The sequence below is a fragment of the Ambystoma mexicanum genome, chromosome 11, assembly GCF_040938575.1.
Source record: "Ambystoma mexicanum isolate Mex_15411 chromosome 11, UKY_AmexF1_1, whole genome shotgun sequence".
Classification (NCBI taxonomy): domain Eukaryota; kingdom Metazoa; phylum Chordata; class Amphibia; order Caudata; family Ambystomatidae; genus Ambystoma; species Ambystoma mexicanum.
Window position 1 is genome coordinate 825,724,358 of NC_090934.1, and position 23,028 is coordinate 825,747,385.

At 45.9% G+C, this 23,028-nt stretch overlaps 10 non-coding genes across 10 annotated transcripts; all 10 read right to left on the bottom strand.

Annotated features, from left to right (window-relative positions):
- Window positions 1-1,000: 1,000 nt before the first annotated feature.
- Window positions 1,001-1,072, bottom strand: TRNAW-CCA (transfer RNA tryptophan (anticodon CCA)). Its single transcript has one exon. It is a non-coding gene; the product is annotated as a tRNA-Trp (tRNA).
- A 313-nt stretch (window positions 1,073-1,385) lies between these two features.
- TRNAN-GUU (transfer RNA asparagine (anticodon GUU)) lies at window positions 1,386-1,459 on the bottom strand. Its single transcript has one exon. It is a non-coding gene; the product is annotated as a tRNA-Asn (tRNA).
- Window positions 1,460-3,250: 1,791 nt separating this feature from the next.
- Window positions 3,251-3,322, bottom strand: TRNAW-CCA (transfer RNA tryptophan (anticodon CCA)). The gene has a single exon. It is a non-coding gene; the product is annotated as a tRNA-Trp (tRNA).
- A 313-nt stretch (window positions 3,323-3,635) lies between these two features.
- On the bottom strand, window positions 3,636-3,709 carry TRNAN-GUU (transfer RNA asparagine (anticodon GUU)). Its single transcript has one exon. It is a non-coding gene; the product is annotated as a tRNA-Asn (tRNA).
- A 1,790-nt stretch (window positions 3,710-5,499) lies between these two features.
- TRNAW-CCA (transfer RNA tryptophan (anticodon CCA)) lies at window positions 5,500-5,571 on the bottom strand. The gene has a single exon. It is a non-coding gene; the product is annotated as a tRNA-Trp (tRNA).
- Window positions 5,572-5,884: 313 nt separating this feature from the next.
- On the bottom strand, window positions 5,885-5,958 carry TRNAN-GUU (transfer RNA asparagine (anticodon GUU)). Its single transcript has one exon. It is a non-coding gene; the product is annotated as a tRNA-Asn (tRNA).
- A 1,790-nt stretch (window positions 5,959-7,748) lies between these two features.
- Window positions 7,749-7,820, bottom strand: TRNAW-CCA (transfer RNA tryptophan (anticodon CCA)). Its single transcript has one exon. It is a non-coding gene; the product is annotated as a tRNA-Trp (tRNA).
- Window positions 7,821-8,132: 312 nt separating this feature from the next.
- Window positions 8,133-8,206, bottom strand: TRNAN-GUU (transfer RNA asparagine (anticodon GUU)). The gene has a single exon. It is a non-coding gene; the product is annotated as a tRNA-Asn (tRNA).
- Window positions 8,207-9,996: 1,790 nt separating this feature from the next.
- On the bottom strand, window positions 9,997-10,068 carry TRNAW-CCA (transfer RNA tryptophan (anticodon CCA)). Its single transcript has one exon. It is a non-coding gene; the product is annotated as a tRNA-Trp (tRNA).
- A 2,178-nt stretch (window positions 10,069-12,246) lies between these two features.
- TRNAW-CCA (transfer RNA tryptophan (anticodon CCA)) lies at window positions 12,247-12,318 on the bottom strand. Its single transcript has one exon. It is a non-coding gene; the product is annotated as a tRNA-Trp (tRNA).
- Between the last annotated feature and the right edge of the window lie 10,710 nt (window positions 12,319-23,028).

Here is a 23,028-nt window from a genome sequence, read left to right on the forward strand (position 1 = left end):
GATCTAGATGCTGTGCGCAACAGGAATGCTATATACTGCACTGTACTGCTACTGAAAAGTTACCAATTTTACAGGATGTTCAGGTAAGCTTTGTTTCAGAAAACAACTTGCTAGAGGCCCTAGGACAGATTACTGGGACAAAGGAAGAGGGTTTGGGGATTAGCACATCTCCTATGAAAGTTTACAGTCACGCCCGAGACAACTCTGAGTGCCTCCTCAAATTCTAAGAAATGCGAACTGGGGTCCTTCGCCTTTTATTGCCAGTGGATCTTTGTGTTTCAGACAAATGTGCACGCCTCCCAGAGCCCCTTGCAATGCACTTAGGGAAATGGGGGAAGGTGCTGTGAAGCCCTCTCGCTGACAATGTCTCTCTTGTCTATAATGTATCTATGAGAGAGAGAGAAATAGGCAATGCGAGAGTGAAAAAGTAAAATGGAAATGTGTCTACTGAGACCAGTATAAGGGGAAATCCTCACAATCCAGGACCGACAGTTGATTGGGAGGGCGCTTACAGGTTTCCGACACCAGACCGGTACCTGAACTCACAAACCCAAACTGCAAAGTGATGGGCATTGCCACTAGACTGCCGACCCCCTTTCGGGGCCCCAGCATATATCCTTTAGTCACACCTAGAGTTCCCAGGACAGTGTAGCATTCAGCGATTACACGAAAATATTGACAGCGCTAGGAGGCCATGCAAATGGCAGAGGTATGCTTTACAAAGCCCACGTAGCGTTCACAAAACAGCACATCAGTCAGGCCCACTTGAAGAGATGGTAAAGAGGAAATACTTCTGCTGCATCCAGTAAAACATAGAGATTGGCCTGCTTTAAAGGTTGACCATGTCCTTCATGGGTGTCTGTCAATATGATACTTCCCTGCTGCAAAGCTTACATTCGAAACGCCAGAACAACTAGGGCCAGAGCACAAAGATGCAGTCAGGTTGAAATAACGAGATACTGAAGAGCAATTTTGTATTTCAGAGTGGGAAAAGCAAATATGACCCCGACGTGATTTGAACACGCAACCTTCTGATCTGGAGTCAGACGTGCTACCATTGCGCCATGAGGTCCTTGTGGCAGTCTACCTGGTGTGTCTGATGACAGAATAAAGGTAGGAGACGTACATGGACCTGCAGAGCCTCATTGCTTCTTTAAGTAGACTGGCTAGGATAGCTTCCTTCTCTGCATCAGTACACGCTGCAGCCAAACCCTTCCCATGAAGTCTTGATGTTTATGAATTGAATGGCAAGTTTTGAAAAACTAAAGCAAGCGAGAAGAATTGCTTGCAGTTTATTGGATTTTTTGGACGTCAGCAGACGAGACCTGCGAGAGGTAAACAGAAGTCCATAGTTGGTCACGCTGAATTTTTGAGCCAAAATGCACCGTCCCTGGGTGGGCTTGAACCACCAACCTTTCGGTTAACAGCCGAACGCACTAACCGATTGCGCCACAGAGACTCATGCAGTTCTTACACAGGGGCCTGATTGGTGTGCTGTTTGCTTATGCTTCCCAGGCAACCTGAAAATATTTCTAAAATAGCTCTATTTCCCACAGCAAATCAGGGTATCAAGCACTTCCCTACCTCCCCTAATCCACAAACACAGGGGATTTAGTAGAGGACAGAGCCAATCAACAGTGCACCAAATGTCCTCTGTATAGGCATAACTTGCTATGAGGAGAAAGCCACAGTTGCGCACTTGTGTTAAAAGGGGACAGTAGGCTGAACCCAGAGAACACGGGAGAAATGACTCAGGTTTACTGAGTGGAACACTCTGTGTCTTTGTGCCAAAAACAGCAGCATCTTTTCGGTTAACAGCCGAACGCGCTAACCAATTGCGCCACAGAGACTCACTGGCATGTATGTTCTGCCTTTGGCCTGATTGCATTGCTATTTTTTTTCTGATTGGCAGAAAACCTGAACTTTTTTCTGAAAAAGGCATGCCTCTCTTAGCACTGCAGTGCATTAGACTGCTCCCTTGCTTCCCTGAGTCCCCAAATACACAACCACCTTGGGCACAATAGAAGACACATTCCAGCAGATTTAGCAAGAGTGCACCAAGGATTCTATATGTAGGTACCTTGCTGAGAAGCAAGACCTGCAGTTGCATTCTTCTGTTAAAAGAGGGCAGCAGAGTGCACCAAGAGAACTTGGGGGAAGTAGCTTATGTTAACTACTTGCCATGCTCTTTATAGATCCCTCTGTTTGACTGGGTGAATTCTAATTTCTGGGGTAGAGTAAGCAATTTTTGGATCTAGATGCTGTGCGCAACAGGAATGCTATATACTGCACTGTACTGCTACTGAAAACTTACCAATTTTACAGGATGTTCAGGTAAGCTTTGTTTCAGAAAACAACTTGCTAGAGGCACTAAGACAGATTACTGGGACAAAGGAAGAGGGTTTGGGGATTAGCACATCTCCTATGAAAGGTACAGTCACGCCCGAGACAACTCTGAGTGTCACCTCAAATTCTAAGAAATGCAAACTAGGGACCTACGCTTTTTATTGCCAGTGGATCTTTGTGTTTCAGACAAATGTGCACGCCTCCCAGAGCCCCTTGCAATGCACTTAGGGAAAGGGGGGAAGGTGCTGTGAAGCCCTCTCGCTGACAATGTCTCTCTTGTCTATAATGTAACTATGAGAGAGAGAGAAATAGGCAATGCGAGAGTGAAAAAGTAAAATGGAAATGTGTCTACTGAGACCAGTATAAGGGGAAATCCTCACAATCCAGGACGGACAGTTGATTGGGAGGGCGCTTACAGGTTTCCGACACCAGACCGGTACCTGAACTCACAAACCCAAACTGCAAAGTGATGGGCATTGCCACTAGACTGCCGACCCCCTTTCGGGGCCCCAGCATATATCCTTTAGTCACACCTAGAGTTCCCAGGACAGTGCAGCATTCAGCGATTACACGAAAATATTGACAGCGCTAGGAGGCCATGCAAATGGCAGAGGTATGCTTTACAAAGCCCACGTAGCGTGCACAAAACAGCACATCAGTCAGGCCCACTTGAAGAGATGGTAAAGAGGAAATACTTCTGCTGCATCCAGTAAAACATAGAGATTGGCCTGCTTTAAAGGTTGACCATGTCCTTCATGGGTGTCTGTCAATATGATACTTCCCTGCTGCAAAGCTTACATTCGAAACGCCAGAACAACTAGGCCCAGAGCACAAAGATGCAGTCAGGTTGAAATAACGAGATACTGAAGAGCAATTTTGTATTTCAGAGTGGGAAAAGGAAGTATGACCCCGACGTGATTTGAACACACAACCTTCTGATCTGGAGTCAGACGCGCTACCATTGCGCCACGAGGTCCTTGTGGCAATCCACCTGGTGTGTCTGATGACAGAATAAAGGTAGGAGACGTACATGCACCTGCAGAGCCTCATTGCTTCTTTAGGTAGACTGGCTCGGATAGCTTCCTTCTGTGCATCAGTACACGCTGCAGCCAAACCCTTCCCATGAAGTCTTGATGTTTATGAATTGAATGGCAAGTTTTGAAAAACTAAAGCAAGCGAGAAGAATTGCTTACAGTTTATTGGATTTTTTGGACGTCAGCAGACGAGACCTGCGAGAGGTAAACAGAAGTTCATAGTTGGTCATGCTGAATTTTTGAGCCAAAATGCATCGTCCCTGGGTGGGCTTGAACCACCAACCTTTCGGTTAACAGCCGAATGCGCTAACCGATTGCGCCACAGAGACTCATGCAGTGCTTACACTGGGGCCTGATTGGTGTGCTGTTTGCTTATGCTTCCCAGGCAACCTGAAAATATTTCTAAAATAGCTCTATTTCCCACAGCAAATCAGGGTATCAAGCACTTCCCTACCTCCTCTAATCCACAAACACAGGGGATTTAGTAGAGGACAGAGCCCATCAACAGTGCACCAAATGTCCTCTGTGTAGGCATAACTTGCTATGAGGAGAAAGCCACAGTTGCGCACTTGTGTTAAAAGGGGACAGTAGGCTGAACCCAGAGAACACGGGAGAAATGACTCAGGTTTACTGAGTGGAACACTCTGTGTCTTTGTGCCAAAAACAGCAGCGTCTTTTCGGTTAACAGCCGAAAGCGCTAACCAATTGCGCCACAGAGACTCACTGGCATGTGTGTTCTGCCTTTGGCCTGATTGCATTGCTATTTTTTTCTGATTGGCAGAAAACCTGAACTTTTTTCTGAAAAAGGCATGCCTCTCTTAGCACTGCAGTGCATTAGACTGCTCCCTTGCTTCCCTGAGTCCCCAAATACACAACCACCTTGGGCACAATAGAAGACACATTCCAGCAGATTTAGCAAGAGTGCACCAAGGATTCTATATGTAGGTACCTTGCTGAGAAGCAAGACCTGCAGTTGCATTCTTCTGTTAAAAGAGGGCAGCAGAGTGCACCAAGAGAACTTGGGGGAAGTAGATTATGTTAACTACTTGCCATGCTCTTTATAGATCCCTCTGTTTGACTGGGTGAATTCTAATTTCTGGGGTAGAGTAAGCAATTTTTGGATCTAGATGCTGTGCGCAACAGGAATGCTATATACTGCACTGTACTGCTACTGAAAAGTTACCAATTTTACAGGATGTTCAGGTAAGCTTTGTTTCAGAAAACAACTTGCTAGAGGCACTAAGACAGATTACTGGGACAAAGGAAGAGGGTTTGGGGATTAGCACATCTCCTATGAAAGGTACAGTCACGCCCGAGACAACTCTGAGTGTCACCTCGAATTCTAAGAAATGCAAACTAGGGACCTACGCTTTTTATTGCCAGTGGATCTTTGTGTTTCAGACAAATGTGCACGCCTCCCAGAGCCCCTTGCAATGCACTTAGGGAAAGGGGGGAAGGTGCTGTGAAGCCCTCTCGCTGACAATGTCTCTCTTGTCTATAATGTAACTATGAGAGAGAGAGAAATAGGCAATGCGAGAGTGAAAAAGTAAAATGGAAATGTGTCTACTGAGACCAGTATAAGGGGAAATCCTCACAATCCAGGACCGACAGTTGATTGGGAGGGCGCTTACAGGTTTCCGACACCAGACCGGTACCTGAACTCACAAACCCAAACTGCAAAGTGATGGGCATTGCCATTAGACTGCCGACCCCCTTTCGGGGCCCCAGCATATATCCTTTAGTCACACCTAGAGTTCCCAGGACAGTGCAGCATTCAGCGATTACACGAAAATATTGACAGCGCTAGGAGGCCATGCAAATGGCAGAGGTATGCTTTACAAAGCCCACGTAGCGTGCACAAAACAGCACATCAGTCAGGCCCACTTGAAGAGATGGTAAAGAGGAAATACTTCTGCTGCATCCAGTAAAACATAGAGATTGGCCTGCTTTAAAGGTTGACCATGTCCTTCATGGGTGTCTGTCAATATGATACTTCCCTGCTGCAAAGCTTACATTCGAAACGCCAGAACAACTAGGCCCAGAGCACAAAGATGCAGTCAGGTTGAAATAACGAGATACTGAAGAGCAATTTTGTATTTCAGAGTGGGAAAAGGAAGTATGACCCCGACGTGATTTGAACACACAACCTTCTGATCTGGAGTCAGACGCACTACCATTGCGCCACGAGGTCCTTATGGCAATCCACCTGGTGTGTCTGATGACAGAATAAAGGTAGGAGACGTACATGCACCTGCAGAGCCTCATTGCTTCTTTAGGTAGACTGGCTAGGATAGCTTCCTTCTGCGCATCAGTACACGCTGCAGCCAAACCCTTCCCATGAAGTCTTGATGTTTATGAATTGAATGGCAAGTTTTGAAAAACTAAAGCAAGCGAGAAGAATTGCTTGCAGTTTATTGGATTTTTTGGACGTCAGCAGACGAGACCTGCGAGAGGTAAACAGAAGTTCATAGTTGGTCATGCTGAATTTTTGAGCCAAAATGCATCGTCCCTGGGTGGGCTTGAACCACCGACCTTTCGGTTAACAGCCGAACGCGCTAACCGATTGCGCCACAGAGACTCATGCAGTGCTTACACTGGGGCCTGATTGGTGTGCTGTTTGCTTATGCTTCCCAGGCAACCTGAAAATATTTCTAAAATAGCTCTATTTCCCACAGCAAATCAGGGTATCAAGCACTTCCCTACCTCCCCTAATCCACAAACACAGGGGATTTAGTAGAGGACAGAACCCATCAACAGTGCACCAAATGTCCTCTGTGTAGGCATAACTTGCTATGAGGAGAAAGCCACAGTTGCGCACTTGTGTTAAAAGGGGACAGTAGGCTGAACCCAGAGAACACGGGAGAAATGACTCAGGTTTACTGAGTGGAATACTCTGTGTCTTTGTGCCAAAAACAGCAGCGTCTTTTCGGTTAACAGCAGAACGCGCTAACCAATTGTGCCACTGAGACTCACTGGCATGTGTGTTCTGCCTTTGGCCTGATTGCATTGCTATTTTTTTCTGATTGGCAGAAAACCTGAACTTTTTTCTGAAAAAGGCATGCCTCTCTTAGCACTGCAGTGCATTAGACTGCTCCCTTGCTTCCCTGAGTCCCCAAATACACAACCACTTGGGCACAATAGAAGACACATTCCAGCAGATTTAGCAAGAGTGCACCAAGGTTTCTATATGTAGGTACCTTGCTGAGAAGCAAGACCTGCAGTTGCATTCTTCTGTTAAAAGAGGGCAGCAGAGTGCACCAAGAGAACTTGGGGGAAGTAGCTTATGTTAACTACTTGCCATGCTCTTTATAGATCCCTCTGTTTGACTGGGTGAATTCTAATTTCTGGGGTAGAGTAAGCAATTTTTGGATCTAGATGCTGTGCGCAACAGGAATGCTATATACTGCACTGTACTGCTACTGAAAAGTTACCAATTTTACAGGATGTTCAGGTAAGCTTTGTTTCAGAAAACAACTTGCTAGAGGCCCTAGGACAGATTACTGGGACAAAGGAAGAGGGTTTGGGGATTAGCACATCTCCTATGAAAGTTTACAGTCACGCCCGAGACAACTCTGAGTGCCTCCTCAAATTCTAAGAAATGCGAACTGGGGTCCTTCGCCTTTTATTGCCAGTGGATCTTTGTGTTTCAGACAAATGTGCACGCCTCCCAGAGCCCCTTGCAATGCACTTAGGGAAATGGGGGAAGGTGCTGTGAAGCCCTCTCGCTGACAATGTCTCTCTTGTCTATAATGTATCTATGAGAGAGAGAGAAATAGGCAATGCGAGATTGAAAAAGTAAAATGGAAATGTGTCTACTGAGACCAGTATAAGGGGAAATCCTCACAATCCAGGACCGACAGTTGATTGGGAGGGCGCTTACAGGTTTCCGACACCAGACCGGTACCTGAACTCACAAACCCAAACTGCAAAGTGATGGGCATTGCCACTAGACTGCCGACCCCCTTTCGGGGCCCCAGCATATATCCTTTAGTCACACCTAGAGTTCCCAGGACAGTGTAGCATTCAGCGATTACACGAAAATATTGACAGCGCTAGGAGGCCATGCAAATGGCAGAGGTATGCTTTACAAAGCCCACGTAGCGTGCACAAAACAGCACATCAGTCAGGCCCACTTGAAGAGATGGTAAAGAGGAAATACTTCTGCTGCATCCAGTAAAACATAGAGATTGGCCTGCTTTAAAGGTTGACCATGTCCTTCATGGGTGTCTGTCAATATGATACTTCCCTGCTGCAAAGCTTACATTCGAAACGCCAGAACAACTAGGCCCAGAGCACAAAGATGCAGTCAGGTTGAAATAACGAGATACTGAAGAGCAATTTTGTATTTCAGAGTGGGAAAAGGAAGTATGACCCCGACGTGATTTGAACACACAACCTTCTGATCTGGAGTCAGACGCGCTACCATTGCGCCACGAGGTCCTTGTGGCAATCCACCTGGTGTGTCTGATGACAGAATAAAGGTAGGAGACGTACATGCACCTGCAGAGCCTCATTGCTTCTTTAGGTAGACTGGCTCGGATAGCTTCCTTCTGTGCATCAGTACACGCTGCAGCCAAACCCTTCCCATGAAGTCTTGATGTTTATGAATTGAATGGCAAGTTTTGAAAAACTAAAGCAAGCGAGAAGAATTGCTTACAGTTTATTGGATTTTTTGGACGTCAGCAGACGAGACCTGCGAGAGGTAAACAGAAGTTCATAGTTGGTCATGCTGAATTTTTGAGCCAAAATGCATGTCCCTGGGTGGGCTTGAACCACCGACCTTTCGGTTAACAGCCGAACGCGCTAACCGATTGCGCCACAGAGACTCATGCAGTGCTTACACTGGGGCCTGATTGGTGTGCTGTTTGCTTATGCTTCCCAGGCAACCTGAAAATATTTCTAAAATAGCTCTATTTCCCACAGCAAATCAGGGTATCAAGCACTTCCCTACCTCCCCTAATCCACAAACACAGGGGATTTAGTAGAGGACAGAGCCCATCAACAGTGCACCAAATGTCCTCTGTGTAGGCATAACTTGCTATGAGGAGAAAGCCACAGTTGCGCACTTGTGTTAAAAGGGGACAGTAGGCTGAACCCAGAGAACACGGGAGAAATGACTCAGGTTTACTGAGTGGAACACTCTGTGTCTTTGTGCCAAAAACAGCAGCGTCTTTTCGGTTAACAGCCGAACGCGCTAACCAATGGTGCCACAGAGACTCACTGGCATGTGTGTTCTGCCTTTGGCCTGATTGCATTGCTATTTTTTTCTGATTGGCAGAAAACCTGAACTTTTTTCTGAAAAAGGCATGCCTCTCTTAGCACTGCAGTGCATTAGACTGCTCCCTTGCTTCCCTGAGTCCCCAAATACACAACCACTTGGGCACAATAGAAGACACATTCCAGCAGATTTAGCAAGAGTGCACCAAGGTTTCTATATGTAGGTACCTTGCTGAGAAGCAAGACCTGCAGTTGCATTCTTCTGTTAAAAGAGGGCAGCAGAGTGCACCAAGAGAACTTGGGGGAAGTAGCTTATGTTAACTACTTGCCATGCTCTTTATAGATCCCTCTGTTTGACTGGGTGAATTCTAATTTCTGGGGTAGAGTAAGCAATTTTTGGATCTAGATGCTGTGCGCAACAGGAATGCTATATACTGCACTGTACTGCTACTGAAAAGTTACCAATTTTACAGGATGTTCAGGTAAGCTTTGTTTCAGAAAACAACTTGCTAGAGGCCCTAGGACAGATTACTGGGACAAAGGAAGAGGGTTTGGGGATTAGCACATCTCCTATGAAAGTTTACAGTCACGCCCGAGACAACTCTGAGTGCCTCCTCAAATTCTAAGAAATGCGAACTGGGGTCCTTCGCCTTTTATTGCCAGTGGATCTTTGTGTTTCAGACAAATGTGCACGCCTCCCAGAGCCCCTTGCAATGCACTTAGGGAAATGGGGGAAGGTGCTGTGAAGCCCTCTCGCTGACAATGTCTCTCTTGTCTATAATGTATCTATGAGAGAGAGAGAAATAGGCAATGCGAGAGTGAAAAAGTAAAATGGAAATGTGTCTACTGAGACCAGTATAAGGGGAAATCCTCACAATCCAGGACCGACAGTTGATTGGGAGGGCGCTTACAGGTTTCCGACACCAGAACGGTACCTGAACTCACAAACCCAAACTGCAAAGTGATGGGCATTGCCACTAGACTGCCGACCCCCTTTCGGGGCCCCAGCATATATCCTTTAGTCACACCTAGAGTTCCCAGGACAGTGTAGCATTCAGCGATTACACGAAAATATTGACAGCGCTAGGAGGCCATGCAAATGGCAGAGGTATGCTTTACAAAGCCCACGTAGCGTTCACAAAACAGCACATCAGTCAGGCCCACTTGAAGAGATGGTAAAGAGGAAATACTTCTGCTGCATCCAGTAAAACATAGAGATTGGCCTGCTTTAAAGGTTGACCATGTCCTTCATGGGTGTCTGTCAATATGATACTTCCCTGCTGCAAAGCTTACATTCGAAACGCCAGAACAACTAGGGCCAGAGCACAAAGATGCAGTCAGGTTGAAATAACGAGATACTGAAGAGCAATTTTGTATTTCAGAGTGGGAAAAGCAAATATGACCCCGACGTGATTTGAACACGCAACCTTCTGATCTGGAGTCAGACGTGCTACCATTGCGCCATGAGGTCCTTGTGGCAGTCTACCTGGTGTGTCTGATGACAGAATAAAGGTAGGAGACGTACATGGACCTGCAGAGCCTCATTGCTTCTTTAAGTAGACTGGCTAGGATAGCTTCCTTCTCTGCATCAGTACACGCTGCAGCCAAACCCTTCCCATGAAGTCTTGATGTTTATGAATTGAATGGCAAGTTTTGAAAAACTAAAGCAAGCGAGAAGAATTGCTTGCAGTTTATTGGATTTTTTGGACGTCAGCAGACGAGACCTGCGAGAGGTAAACAGAAGTCCATAGTTGGTCACGCTGAATTTTTGAGCCAAAATGCACCGTCCCTGGGTGGGCTTGAACCACCAACCTTTCGATTAACAGCCGAACGCACTAACCGATTGCGCCACAGAGACTCATGCAGTTCTTACACAGGGGCCTGATTGGTGTGCTGTTTGCTTATGCTTCCCAGGCAACCTGAAAATATTTCTAAAATAGCTCTATTTCCCACAGCAAATCAGGGTATCAAGCACTTCCCTACCTCCCCTAATCCACAAACACAGGGGATTTAGTAGAGGACAGAGCCAATCAACAGTGCACCAAATGTCCTCTGTATAGGCATAACTTGCTATGAGGAGAAAGCCACAGTTGCGCACTTGTGTTAAAAGGGGACAGTAGGCTGAACCCAGAGAACACGGGAGAAATGACTCAGGTTTACTGAGTGGAACACTCTGTGTCTTTGTGCCAAAAACAGCAGCATCTTTTCGGTTAACAGCCGAACGCGCTAACCAATTGCGCCACAGAGACTCACTGGCATGTATGTTCTGCCTTTGGCCTGATTGCATTGCTATTTTTTTTCTGATTGGCAGAAAACCTGAACTTTTTTCTGAAAAAGGCATGCCTCTCTTAGCACTGCAGTGCATTAGACTGCTCCCTTGCTTCCCTGAGTCCCCAAAAACACAACCACCTTGGGCACAATAGAAGACACATTCCAGCAGATTTAGCAAGAGTGCACCAAGGATTCTATATGTAGGTACCTTGCTGAGAAGCAAGACCTGCAGTTGCATTCTTCTGTTAAAAGAGGGCAGCAGAGTGCACCAAGAGAACTTGGGGGAAGTAGCTTATGTTAACTACTTGCCATGCTCTTTATAGATCCCTCTGTTTGACTGGGTGAATTCTAATTTCTGGGGTAGAGTAAGCAATTTTTGGATCTAGATGCTGTGCGCAACAGGAATGCTATATACTGCACTGTACTGCTACTGAAAACTTACCAATTTTACAGGATGTTCAGGTAAGCTTTGTTTCAGAAAACAACTTGCTAGAGGCACTAAGACAGATTACTGGGACAAAGGAAGAGGGTTTGGGGATTAGCACATCTCCTATGAAAGGTACAGTCACGCCCGAGACAACTCTGAGTGTCACCTCAAATTCTAAGAAATGCAAACTAGGGACCTACGCTTTTTATTGCCAGTGGATCTTTGTGTTTCAGACAAATGTGCACGCCTCCCAGAGCCCCTTGCAATGCACTTAGGGAAAGGGGGGAAGGTGCTGTGAAGCCCTCTCGCTGACAATGTCTCTCTTGTCTATAATGTAACTATGAGAGAGAGAGAAATAGGCAATGCGAGAGTGAAAAAGTAAAATGGAAATGTGTCTACTGAGACCAGTATAAGGGGAAATCCTCACAATCCAGGACCGACAGTTGATTGGGAGGGCGCTTACAGGTTTCCGACACCAGAGCGGTACCTGAACTCACAAATCCAAACTGCAAAGTGATGGGCATTGCCACTAGACTGCCGACCGCCTTTCGGGGCCCCAACATATATCCTTTAGTCACACCTAGAGTTCCCAGGACAGTGCAGCATTCAGCGATTACACGAAAATATTGACAGCGCTAGGAGGCCATGCAAATGGCAGAGGTATGCTTTACAAAGCCCACGTAGCGTGCACAAAACAGCACATCAGTCAGGCCCACTTGAAGAGATGGTAAAGAGGAAATACTTCTGCTGCATCCAGTAAAACATAGAGATTGGCCTGCTTTAAAGGTTGACCATGTCCTTCATGGGTGTCTGTCAATATGATACTTCCCTGCTGCAAAGCTTACATTCCAAACGCCAGAACAACTAGGCCCAGAGCACAAAGATGCAGTCAGGTTGAAATAACGAGATACTGAAGAGCAATTTTGTATTTCAGAGTGGGAAAAGGAAGTATGACCCCGAAGTGATTTGAACACACAACCTTCTGATCTGGAGTCAGACGCGCTACCATTGCGCCACGAGGTCCTTGTGGCAATCCACCTGGTGTGTCTGATGACAGAATAAAGGTAGGAGACGTACATGCACCTGCAGAGCCTCATTGCTTCTTTAAGTAGACTGGCTAGGATAGCTTCCTTCTGTGCATCAGTACACGCTGCAGCCAAACCCTTCCCATGAAGTCTTGATGTTTATGAATTGAATGGCAAGTTTTGAAAAACTAAAGCAAGCGAGAAGAATTGCTTACAGTTTATTGGATTTTTTGGACGTCAGCAGACGAGACCTGCGAGAGGTAAACAGAAGTTCATAGTTGGTCATGCTGAATTTTTGAGCCAAAATGCATCGTCCCTGTGTGGGCTTGAACCACCAACCTTTCGCACGCGCTAACCGATTGCGCCACAGAGACTCATGCAGTGCTTACACTGGGGCCTGATTGGTGTGCTGTTTGCTTACGCTTCCCAGGCAACCTGAAAATATTTCTAAAATAGCTCTATTTCCCACAGCAAATCAGGGTATCAAGCACTTCCCTACCTCCCCTAATCCACAAACACAGGGGATTTAGTAGAGGACAGAGCCCATCAACAGTGCACCAAATGTCCTCTGTGAAGGCATAACTTGCTATGAGGAGAAAGCCACAGTTGCGCACTTGTGTTAAAAGGGGACAGTAGGCTGAACCCAGAGAACACGGGAGAAATGACTCAGGTTTACTGAGTGGAACACTCTGTGTCTTTGTGCCAAAAACAGCAGCGTCTTTTCGGTTAACAGCCGAACGCGCTAACCAATTGTGCCACAGAGACTCACTGGCATTTGTGTTCTCCCTTTGGCCTGATTGCATTGCTATTTTTTTCTGATTGGCAGAAACCCTGAACTTTTTTCTGAAAAAGGCATGCCTCTCTTAGCACTGCAGTGCATTAGACTGCTCCCTTGCTTCCCTGAGTCCCCAAATACACAACCACCTTGGGAACAATAGAAGACACATTCCAGCAGATTTAGCAAGAGTGCACGAAGGTTTCTATATGTAGGTACCTTGCTGAGAAGCAAGACCTGCAGTTGCATTCTTCTGTTAAAAGAGGGCAGCAGAGTGCACCAAGAGAACTTGGGGGAAGTAGCGTATGTTAACTACTTGACATGCTCTTTATAGATCCCTCTGTTTGACTGGGTGAATTCTAATTTCTGGGGTAGAGTAAGCAATTTTTGGATCTAGATGTGTGGAAATCGATATAATATTGTGACCCCAATCGCATTGTTTAAATGTATGTTGGCCTACGCCAAGCTGTCTAAAGAATATTGTGAACATAGGTTCCACGGCAAGGTCTTGACCTTAATGTATCGTGTAAGCTGCCATCTTGGATCTAGCCGCCATTTTAGGTATTCTTGCAGTGTGGAAGTCACCCCGAATCACAAAATGGAGGCCGAATGACATTGCGAGTAAGACTTCGGCCATGGTGACCTCCGCACACGTGAATGAATAATATGTCCGCAGGCTACTTGTTAGGGTCATGAACTAAGACCCTGTCCTCTGTTTAACCTAGGTGTAAATATGTAACTGTATCAGCGGAACCGATCTAATATATGGAGATTGCATGTTCGACCTGGCTACGAACCCTAGCCATGGTTCCAGAAATGGTTAACTTGTAAGAGGGCTGGCCAATGCAGTACTAAATGTATAAAAACCCAAGCATCCCGATGATCGGTCTCTCCCACTTTCAGTGCGAACCTAACGTTGAAGGTTCGTGTGTTAGTCAGAGGGCCGAATAGCTATTCGCATGTCAATTGACTTTGATAACTTGGTAACTTTGTAACTTTGAAATAAAGCGTTTTATATGGTCCTTTGTAACCTGTGTTGGTGTGTTTCCATTTGGGCTTCCCGGCCTCATGTCAATTTCTCTGTTTCCACAGTTGGCGCCCGAATAGGGACCCTCAAGATTGATGCCGGATCATTGAAGGTTGACGCAGACTATCGAATCGGGATCGGACGGTGTGATTCTGCGGGCCCGACCGATCGAGACGCGATACCTCGGCAGCGCTGCACGATCCGATCCTTGGGCGATAGTCGTGCGGTCTGACACGGCATCTTGACGAGGGTCCAAATCCGAGGCGGGCAGATTTGCCGAAACCACTGAACGCAGGTAAAATTTGTTAGTTGAAGTCCTTTGAAAACCGTACGGTCCTCCTTAGGTTTGGTCAGGTGTAGTCGTGACCCGGCTCTTAATTTAACCCTGACAATTTGAATTTGGCGTATTGTATCTGCAGACACAATTATTGGACCAGGTAACACCAATTCTTTGAGAAATGCCTGGGAAATTGTCTGGCTGTTTTAGGGCTCTATTCCGCAGCGATCGACAATCTTTGGAATTTAGCCGTCCGGCACCACAGGAGGGGTCGCCGGCGTGTACTATGTACTGTAAGTATGGCATTGGTAGTATTGTATTTAATGACATTTGGCACAGACAGACCAGAAATGCCTCCGAATTTCAGTGGCCAATCAATGGTAGTTTTGAGATCCCCCGTATTGAATACTTAGAGTCGGTTTTGCTTAAGAAGAAGGCTAGGCCAGCAGCCTTTGATGTGTTACAAAATTGGAAAAAGGAAGCATTACAGCAGCTTAAAAGTAGGGATAAACATGCACGACGTCATAAAACGAATGCCGAAAAGGCATTGTTATATGACAAGGAAAAACGATTAGATGAAACCCAGAAAATGGACAGAGCTTTTTCGCTCGGAGTCCAGAAAATTTACCCTTCTAAAGATTTCCATGTTTCCGAGGAGTTTATTGAGAAAATATTAAACGAACGGAGGCCTGATTCTTCAGCGCCACCTCCGTATGCTCCTGTTGTGGGCGCTCTTCCCATTCCTGCTATTGCTCCTATCGTTATTCCTACTCCTCTTACACCGCCTACTACCCCTAGTTCCTTAGTTGTCGCTCCTCCGTCTATTTCGTCTGTTACTTTACCTCTTTCCCCTGCACCCATGTTAGGTTCACCTACACTTTCGATTTCGGGGAGTCCTGTGTTTATTAAATCAGATCCTGGTGCAGGGTCGGGGATAGTGACTCGTAGTACTGTTCCTGCGGGCAGGAAACAGGAACTATTTGCTTGGGCTAAACATTGCATGGAAAAAGGTGATCAAACTGAGGTATTTTCAACATTATCTAATTTGCACGATTTTCCCGAGAAAAACGTTTTTATTGAAGGACTGGGGATTCATTTAGGTGTAATGTGGGGTAGATTGCAGACTTCGGATCTCCCACAAGGGGTGAGAGATCTGAACGCTTTGGCACTCTCAAGGGATACCGAACAGAAAGTATATGGACATGTTGATAGATTGTTTGAGTTTAGACAGGATTTTGAAAGATTACAAAATGAGGATGATGAGGACGATAGGATATATATGCAGAAACGGTTCCTTTCGTGCCGAAGATCAGCACCCGAGGAAGTACGGATCTGTACTAGAGATGCGGTTCGATGGATCTCGGATTCATCAATACCGCCGGATGAGGTATACGATACATATAGTCAATATACGGTAGAAATGCAAAGGAAGGTAATTCAAGTGATGGTACAGCACTTGCAGGAAGAATGTATAAGAAAGAAGGTTGGTTGCCCCACAGAGTTATTAGGTATTTGTAAAAGAGCTTTTTCGCCTGACACTTCCACAGCTGCTTTAGCGCTTGATTTGGCCTTATTACTCAGTAAGCGGTCGGAGGTCCCTATATCTCAGTTGCCTATGAGAGAGGTCCCTCCGACCCTTGTCCCAAAAGTAGAAATCCCCGCCAACGCGGCGACTGGTGCTCCCGCGGTGGATATCCCAGCACATTACGTATCACAGTTTGTTCACGTCCCGTTCTCTCGACAGGAAGTGAACACGATCAGACAATCAGTCCCTGATATTAGGAAGAACCCGACAGGGTTTTATAAAGAAATAGAATCCGTTTTGCAGTCTTCCGTGTTCACCTTAAGTGACATGGATTTATTGTTTCCAGTGCTTTTACCTGTTGATGTATGGAAGCAGGTACGGACGGTAGATGATGTGCCGGGGTTAGGGGATACATGGGTAAATCTAACTAGAATAGATGGGGAACGACCAGCTGGTGAGAAACCACCCCAGGTAATACTCACTTTACCTGATAGAATAGTTGCCAAATTGAAAACTATAATTCCAGAAAAAAGGATTATTTGGGACAAGCTTACGGCCTGTGTCCAAGGAAAAACTGAAGGTACCACTGAATTCTTTAATAGGTTTGAACAGGTGTTCTCCGACTTCAGTGGACAGGATTTGGGTACAGAGTCGGGGAAGAGGTTGTTTGTGGACAAATTTGTGCGTGGATTGTTGCCCGACATCCAGTCACAAATTATGTCCTCAGAGAGCGCTTGGCAGGCAAAATCTCAGTCAGAGGTTTTGCATATGGCTCAGTATTATGAGAATCGGGTTAATAACGAGAAAGAGAAAATCGAAAAAAGAAGGGGTGACCTAAAGACTAAGGTATTGTTGCAGCAAATTGTCAGGCACCCCAGAGGAGGTACGACACAAACTAGAGGTCAGTACATTCCAAGAGGAAATACTCCTCTAAATTCTATAAATATTAATCAGTGTGCTTATTGCCGCCAGGAAGGTCACTGGCGAGCACAGTGCCCTGCCCTCCGTCAGAGGTCAGGAGGCACATTCGGAGGTATGGGTAGGCGACCACGGGGCCGCCCTGGAGCAGGGGGTCCTGATAGAGGTCAGCTTCTACGAGATCCCCAGCAACCTTTTTCACAGGAAAATCAGACTTCGAGTATGGACTCAAGAAATATATTTGATCACCCTTCCGCCGTCTATCTTTCTGAGGAACTTCCCTTTGATGAAGTTCTGCCTTACTAGGATTGCCCGAAGCAGAGTTTGGAACCTTTACCTATTCCCGTTATTCAGAAGGGCCCCTATGTTGAATTATTGGTGGGGAATAGGAAACATCAGTTCTTGATCGACACTGGAGCGCAGAAGTGCTCCATTGACCATTCTCGGGTTCCAAACATTCCCCTGTCAGGGCAAACAAACGTTTCTATAGGGTTCTCTGGTATACCAACTGTTTGTCCGGGCTCTGCGCCGGTATCCGTTTCTTTGGGCCCTTTTACAGACCAGTGCCCTTTTCTTCTTACTTCAAACTGTGGAGAAAACTTGCTGGGGTTGAATTTGTTGAAGAAACTGAATGCAGTGATCCATTGTACCCCTGACGGAATAAGATTGACAGTTTCACCACATCAACCTTTTAACTCCCAGTACTTGACCCGACCTCTACCTCCCGAGTTCGGTATTGTCCCGGAATGTTTGTGGGCAATAGACGACAATGATGTCGGAATATTGCACGTTGAGCCCGTTAAGATAGTCTTGAAACATGGGGTTAAACTACCGCGCATTCCGCAATATAAAATTTCAGTTGAGGGCGAGCGCGCTCTGAAATGCATTGTCTCCGATTTTGTACATCGTGGAGTGATCGAAGAGATTACAGGTAGCTTATGTAATAGTCCGATCTTACCGGTATATAAGAAAGGCGACAATGCAATTCCGTACCGGTTTATAATAGATCTTCGTGCTATTAACCGGGTAGTGGCCCCACAATTTCCAATCGTGCCGGATGTAACAACAATCTTAACAATGATCCCTGCTACGGCTACGCACTTCAGTGTCGTAGATTTGAAAAACGCCTTCTTTAGTATTCCGATACACAAGGAGAGCAGGTATTTGTTTGCGTTCACCTTGGGGGGACGCTCATTTACATTCACAAGGGCACCTCAAGGGTACACTGAAAGTCCTAGTATCTATAGTAGAGCCTTAAAAGAGCAGCTCGACACCCTTGAACTGCCACCTACTTGCACGCTGCTTCAATATGTAGACGATTTGCTCTTAGCTGCAGACTCTGAGAAAGCTTGTAAAGAAGGCACTATATTGTTGCTTGTTTATTTAGCTGAACATGGTCACAAAGCTTCACTTAAGAAATTTCAATATTGTTGCCAGGAGGTTGCCTATTTAAGCTACCTCCTGTCAAAGGAGGGGAGAAGATTGACACCTGAACGAATAAAACACATTTCTGGCATGTCTGTCCCAAAAACACAGAAGGAAGTCAGAGCCCTGATAGGGATGGCGTCCTACTGTAGACTGTGGATCCCGAATTTTGCCCTAGTGGTAAAACCGATGTTGGCTTTGACGAGGAAGGGCATTTCTTTGCCACTGCCATGGGAATCGGAACATCAACGATCATTTGAGCTTCTCAAAGCCGCGCTGTGTTCAGCACCGGTTCTGGGTACACCAAATTACGATAAGGCCTTTGTGTTGTTTGTGCATGAATGTAATGGATGTGCTTTGTCTGTGTTAACGCAGGAACATGGAGGGAATAATAGGCCGTGCGGCTATTATTCCTCCGCCCTTGATCCTGTTGCATGCGCTTTGCCGCGATGTCTGCGCGCTGTTGCTGCTGCTGCTGCGTCTGTAAAACAGAGTGAGGGGATGGTCCTAGGCCACGATTTGATTCTGATGGTACCTCACTCTGTTGATATTCTATTGAATAAAACTCAAACACAACACCTTACTTCTGCCCGGTTGACCAGGTATGAATTAGTTCTATTTGCTCCTCATATCCAAATTAAAAGGTGTTGTGTTCTCAATCCGGCTGAACTTTTGCCTGTCCCGCAAACTTCTGCTTGCGGCGATGATGGATCACATGACTGCCTGTACGCCACCGAACAAGAAACAAAGGGCAGAATAGACCTCTCAGATACTCCTTTGGAGAATGCGGAAGGGGAGCTGTTTTGTGATGGCTCCTGCTTTAAACTTCCGAATGGCACATCTACAGCTGCTTATGCAGTTACTACTTTGAACAAGATCGTAGAAACTAAAAGGATTCCGTATAACTCTGCGCAGGCCGCAGAGATTATAGCGTTGACTCGTGCTTGTGAGCTCTCCCAAGGGCATAGAGTTAATATTTATACGGATAGTCAGTACGCCTTTGGGGTGGCTCACAACTTCGGAAAATTGTGGTCGGAAAGAGAGTTTCTGACCTCACATGGGACCAAGATTCAGCATGGTCCCTTAATAGTACAGTTACTTTCAGCACTCTCACTCCCTAAACAACTAGCGATTATGAAATGTGCAGCTCATCGTAAGGTCATAGATGATGTGGGCAAAGGAAATGCTTTTGCAGACTCGATAGCTAGACAAACAGCTACAGACCTTAGCACAGACATGTATACCTCAAGGGAAGTGAGAGATGGTTGTATAATAGATGAAGGCATTGGGTCTGTGCGAGATATTCAGACTGATGCCTCTGTTGATGAATCTAGGAAATGGGCTGAAGGCATGGGGAAATTGGATGACGAAGGGTGTTGGGTGGACGCATCTGACGGGAAATGGTTGCTTCCTGATTCTTATGTATTAGCAATGGTCACAATGGCACACGGTCCAACACATGTGTGTGCCCAGCAAATTGCGAAGATATTACAGCAGGTTTGGGTGAATGATAAAATTTTGGGGACTGCAAAAAGATACGTTAGTAATTGTATGATTTGCCTACAACACAATGTGGGTAAAGGGACAGTGACTCCAAGGGGAAGTTTCGGGCCCCCCTCTGTCCCCTTTGAAACCATTCACCTTGATTTCATTGAAATGGAACGTTGTAATAACTTGAAATATGTTCTTGTTATCATTTGTGCTTTTAGCAAGTGGGTCGAGGCTTTCCCTGCCAAAGATGCTACCGCCATGACCACCGCAAAGATCTTGGTGAAAGAATATTTTCCTCGATTTGGGCTCCCGAGGATAATCTGGTCGGATAACGGCCCACATTTCATCGCAGCTGTAATATTGCAAATATGTGTTGCCTTAGGGATTGAGAAACGTTTTCATTCAGCGAGGCACCCTCAAAGTGCGGGGTTGGTAGAAAGACACAACGGTATTTTGAAAAACAAACTTGCAAAAACATGTGCTGAGACTAAATTAAAATGGCCAGATGCTTTACCTATTGTATTGTTAGCTATGCGCACCACACCCCAGACTAGAACTGGGCTTTCTCCATTTGAGGTGGTAATGGGAAGGCCTGCTAATATTTGGGGCCTCCCTAAACCTAAAGCCCTGAGGGATGTGGAGAATGTATTGCTTGTAGATTATTGTAATCAATTGACTAAAAACCTGTATTTCATCTACCACCAGGTGAAGGCCGCCTTACCTGTACGGTTTACGGGCCCAGGACACGATATATTGCCCGGCAGCTGGATCCTGGTAAAGGCCTACGAAAGGTCTTCCTGTCTCGCGCCTCGCTGGCGGGGACCCTACCAGGTTTTATTGGTCACCAGGACGGCAGTGCGGGTGGCAGGAAAGAAGAACTGGATACATGCAACACACATCAAGAAGATCCCTCACCCGACGCCACAAGTTACAGAAGAAACAGAACCCCTTGCTGATGCTACACTTTCTGATCTCGGAGTAGCAAGCAGCGTTGTGAGTGCGTCGGAGAAGTTCTCTGAGCCTGAGGAGCTCGGGGAGCCGTCCATTTTGTCTCCGCACTCCCTTGATCAATCACTTCCGGAAACTCTGGTTTCAAGTTCTGCGACTTCCGTCGCCACCGACGTGACGCTCCCCTCAGGGAGCGACGATACTTTGCTTTTGGATTCGGAAAACTTGGGTACCATCAGGTACAACCTTCGACCACGAAAATAAAATCGTTGCACGAGTATCGTGCATCTGGAAGAAAAAGGAGTGATTGGAATACTATTGTCTTTCCCTTTTTTGGAACACAGAAAAGGAGGGTTCTGTTGGCTAGGGTTGGGAAGGACTAAGAAGTCGCGCGGCCGAAGTGCCGCCAGCAACGAACATTGGGGCCGTCGATCGGGACAACCATGATGCCTGCCGCCTTCACCGCTGCTCCTTGTATTGAACTATTAGATAAGGAGGTGACCAGTTCGAACAATGGACAATGTGCCTGGGCCCTGAAAACGTACTGTTGTGTTCTTGTTTTGATTACTGTTAGTTTTGCAACTGCTGCCGTGGGACTTTGGTACTTTGAAGAGATTTATCCTTTGAAGCCTCTGTTACCGACCGAAATTGTACCAACTGTTTTGACTCCCTCTGTACACCTTCACACTCTGTCCCCTAGGGACTCTCGGCATAGACAGAAATATCATAATAACACTCTGATGATAGTGATGAATGCTACGCATGCTATTTTTAATAAGAGTAATTGTTGGATTTGCACGCATTTGCCACAACATGGGAACAAGGGACTGGGATGGTATATACATCCCTTACCTCTAACGACTTCCTGCTATGCCTCTCTTAGAGCACTCTTCTTTGGCCGATGGAATGATAGCATCTCAGGGAACTTCGATGGCACTAATTTGAATGAATTTGAGAGACGTGAATTGACTCCCCTGGGATGCTCGCTTTTCGCAAATAGGAGTAGACCTAATATCGCTTCTATTAGGCCGTCTGATAAACTTTCCTTTCCTTTCCAAAATCTAGTTTCTTTCAAGATGGCTCCGATAGGCAATAAGGATGCCATGCCTCCTTCTTATTCTGTAAATCACAATCCTGATTCTGTCCCTTTCTGTGTACAAAGAAATGGCACTAGGCCAATGGGAGATTTTGAGCCTTGTATACATATTGTAAATTTGACTGGGGAAAATAGGCCTTTGTATGTAGGGGGACCCGTTTATTTTGTTTGTGGTAGTTTAGCTTTTCCCTGGTTGCCCAAGGATTGGCAGGGGACTTGTTATTTAGGGATATTGTTACCAGGTGTATTTAAAGCCAGTACCTTAGAGGTATCCAAGGCTCGCCCGCGACGAGATAGTGATGGAGATACCCCCGGACAAGTGTTCGGGGATATAGCCAAATCAGTAGTCCCCTTTTGGGGACAAATAGCAAATTCAGAAAACATTAGGGGATTAGCGAGGGTATTGGAGAAAACGATCAACCGGACCACGGACATACTTTACAATATGACCTTAGAGCAAAAGGCGATAAGATTGGTAGCACTTCAAAATCGAATGGCATTAGATGTCATTTTAGCCGAACGAGGTGGAGTATGTAAATTAGTGGGGTCCGCTTGTTGCGTTTTCGTACCAGATTCTTCACCAACAATATTTAAAGCAATTCAGAACTTACACATTCTTAGTTCTGAAGTCCATATCCCTGTAGGAGACTGGAGCCTTAGTACCTGGTTTTGGGATTCTCTGCGATCTTGGGGGTGGAAGGTGCTTTCTGTCATTTTAGGTATTTTAGGGACTCTGTTATTTCTTTGCTGTTGTTTTCAATGCCTCCCAAGTATATGCGGAATGATGGGGGAATGTTGTGCCCAGGTAATGAGCGCAATAGGGCGAAAGATATACACTCCGAAGACAGCATCTAAAGAGTTCATGTTGCAAGAAGTTCTTACGAACGACCTTATGGCTATTGATATTTCAGACAATGATGCGGAACCTATGAATGATAATGCCTTCAAGTATTTTCGAAAGTATTAGAAAACTATGTTTTAGCACTTGGCATAGGCCAAAAGGAGGGTCTGTGGAAATCGATATAATATTGTGACCCCAATCGCATTGTTTAAATGTATGTTGGCCTACGCCAAGCTGTCTAAAGAATATTGTGAACATAGGTTCCACGGCAAGGTCTTGACCTTAATGTATCGTGTAAGCTGCCATCTTGGATCTAGCCGCCATTTTAGGTATTCTTGCAGTGTGGAAGTCACCCCGAATCACAAAATGGAGGCCGAATGACATT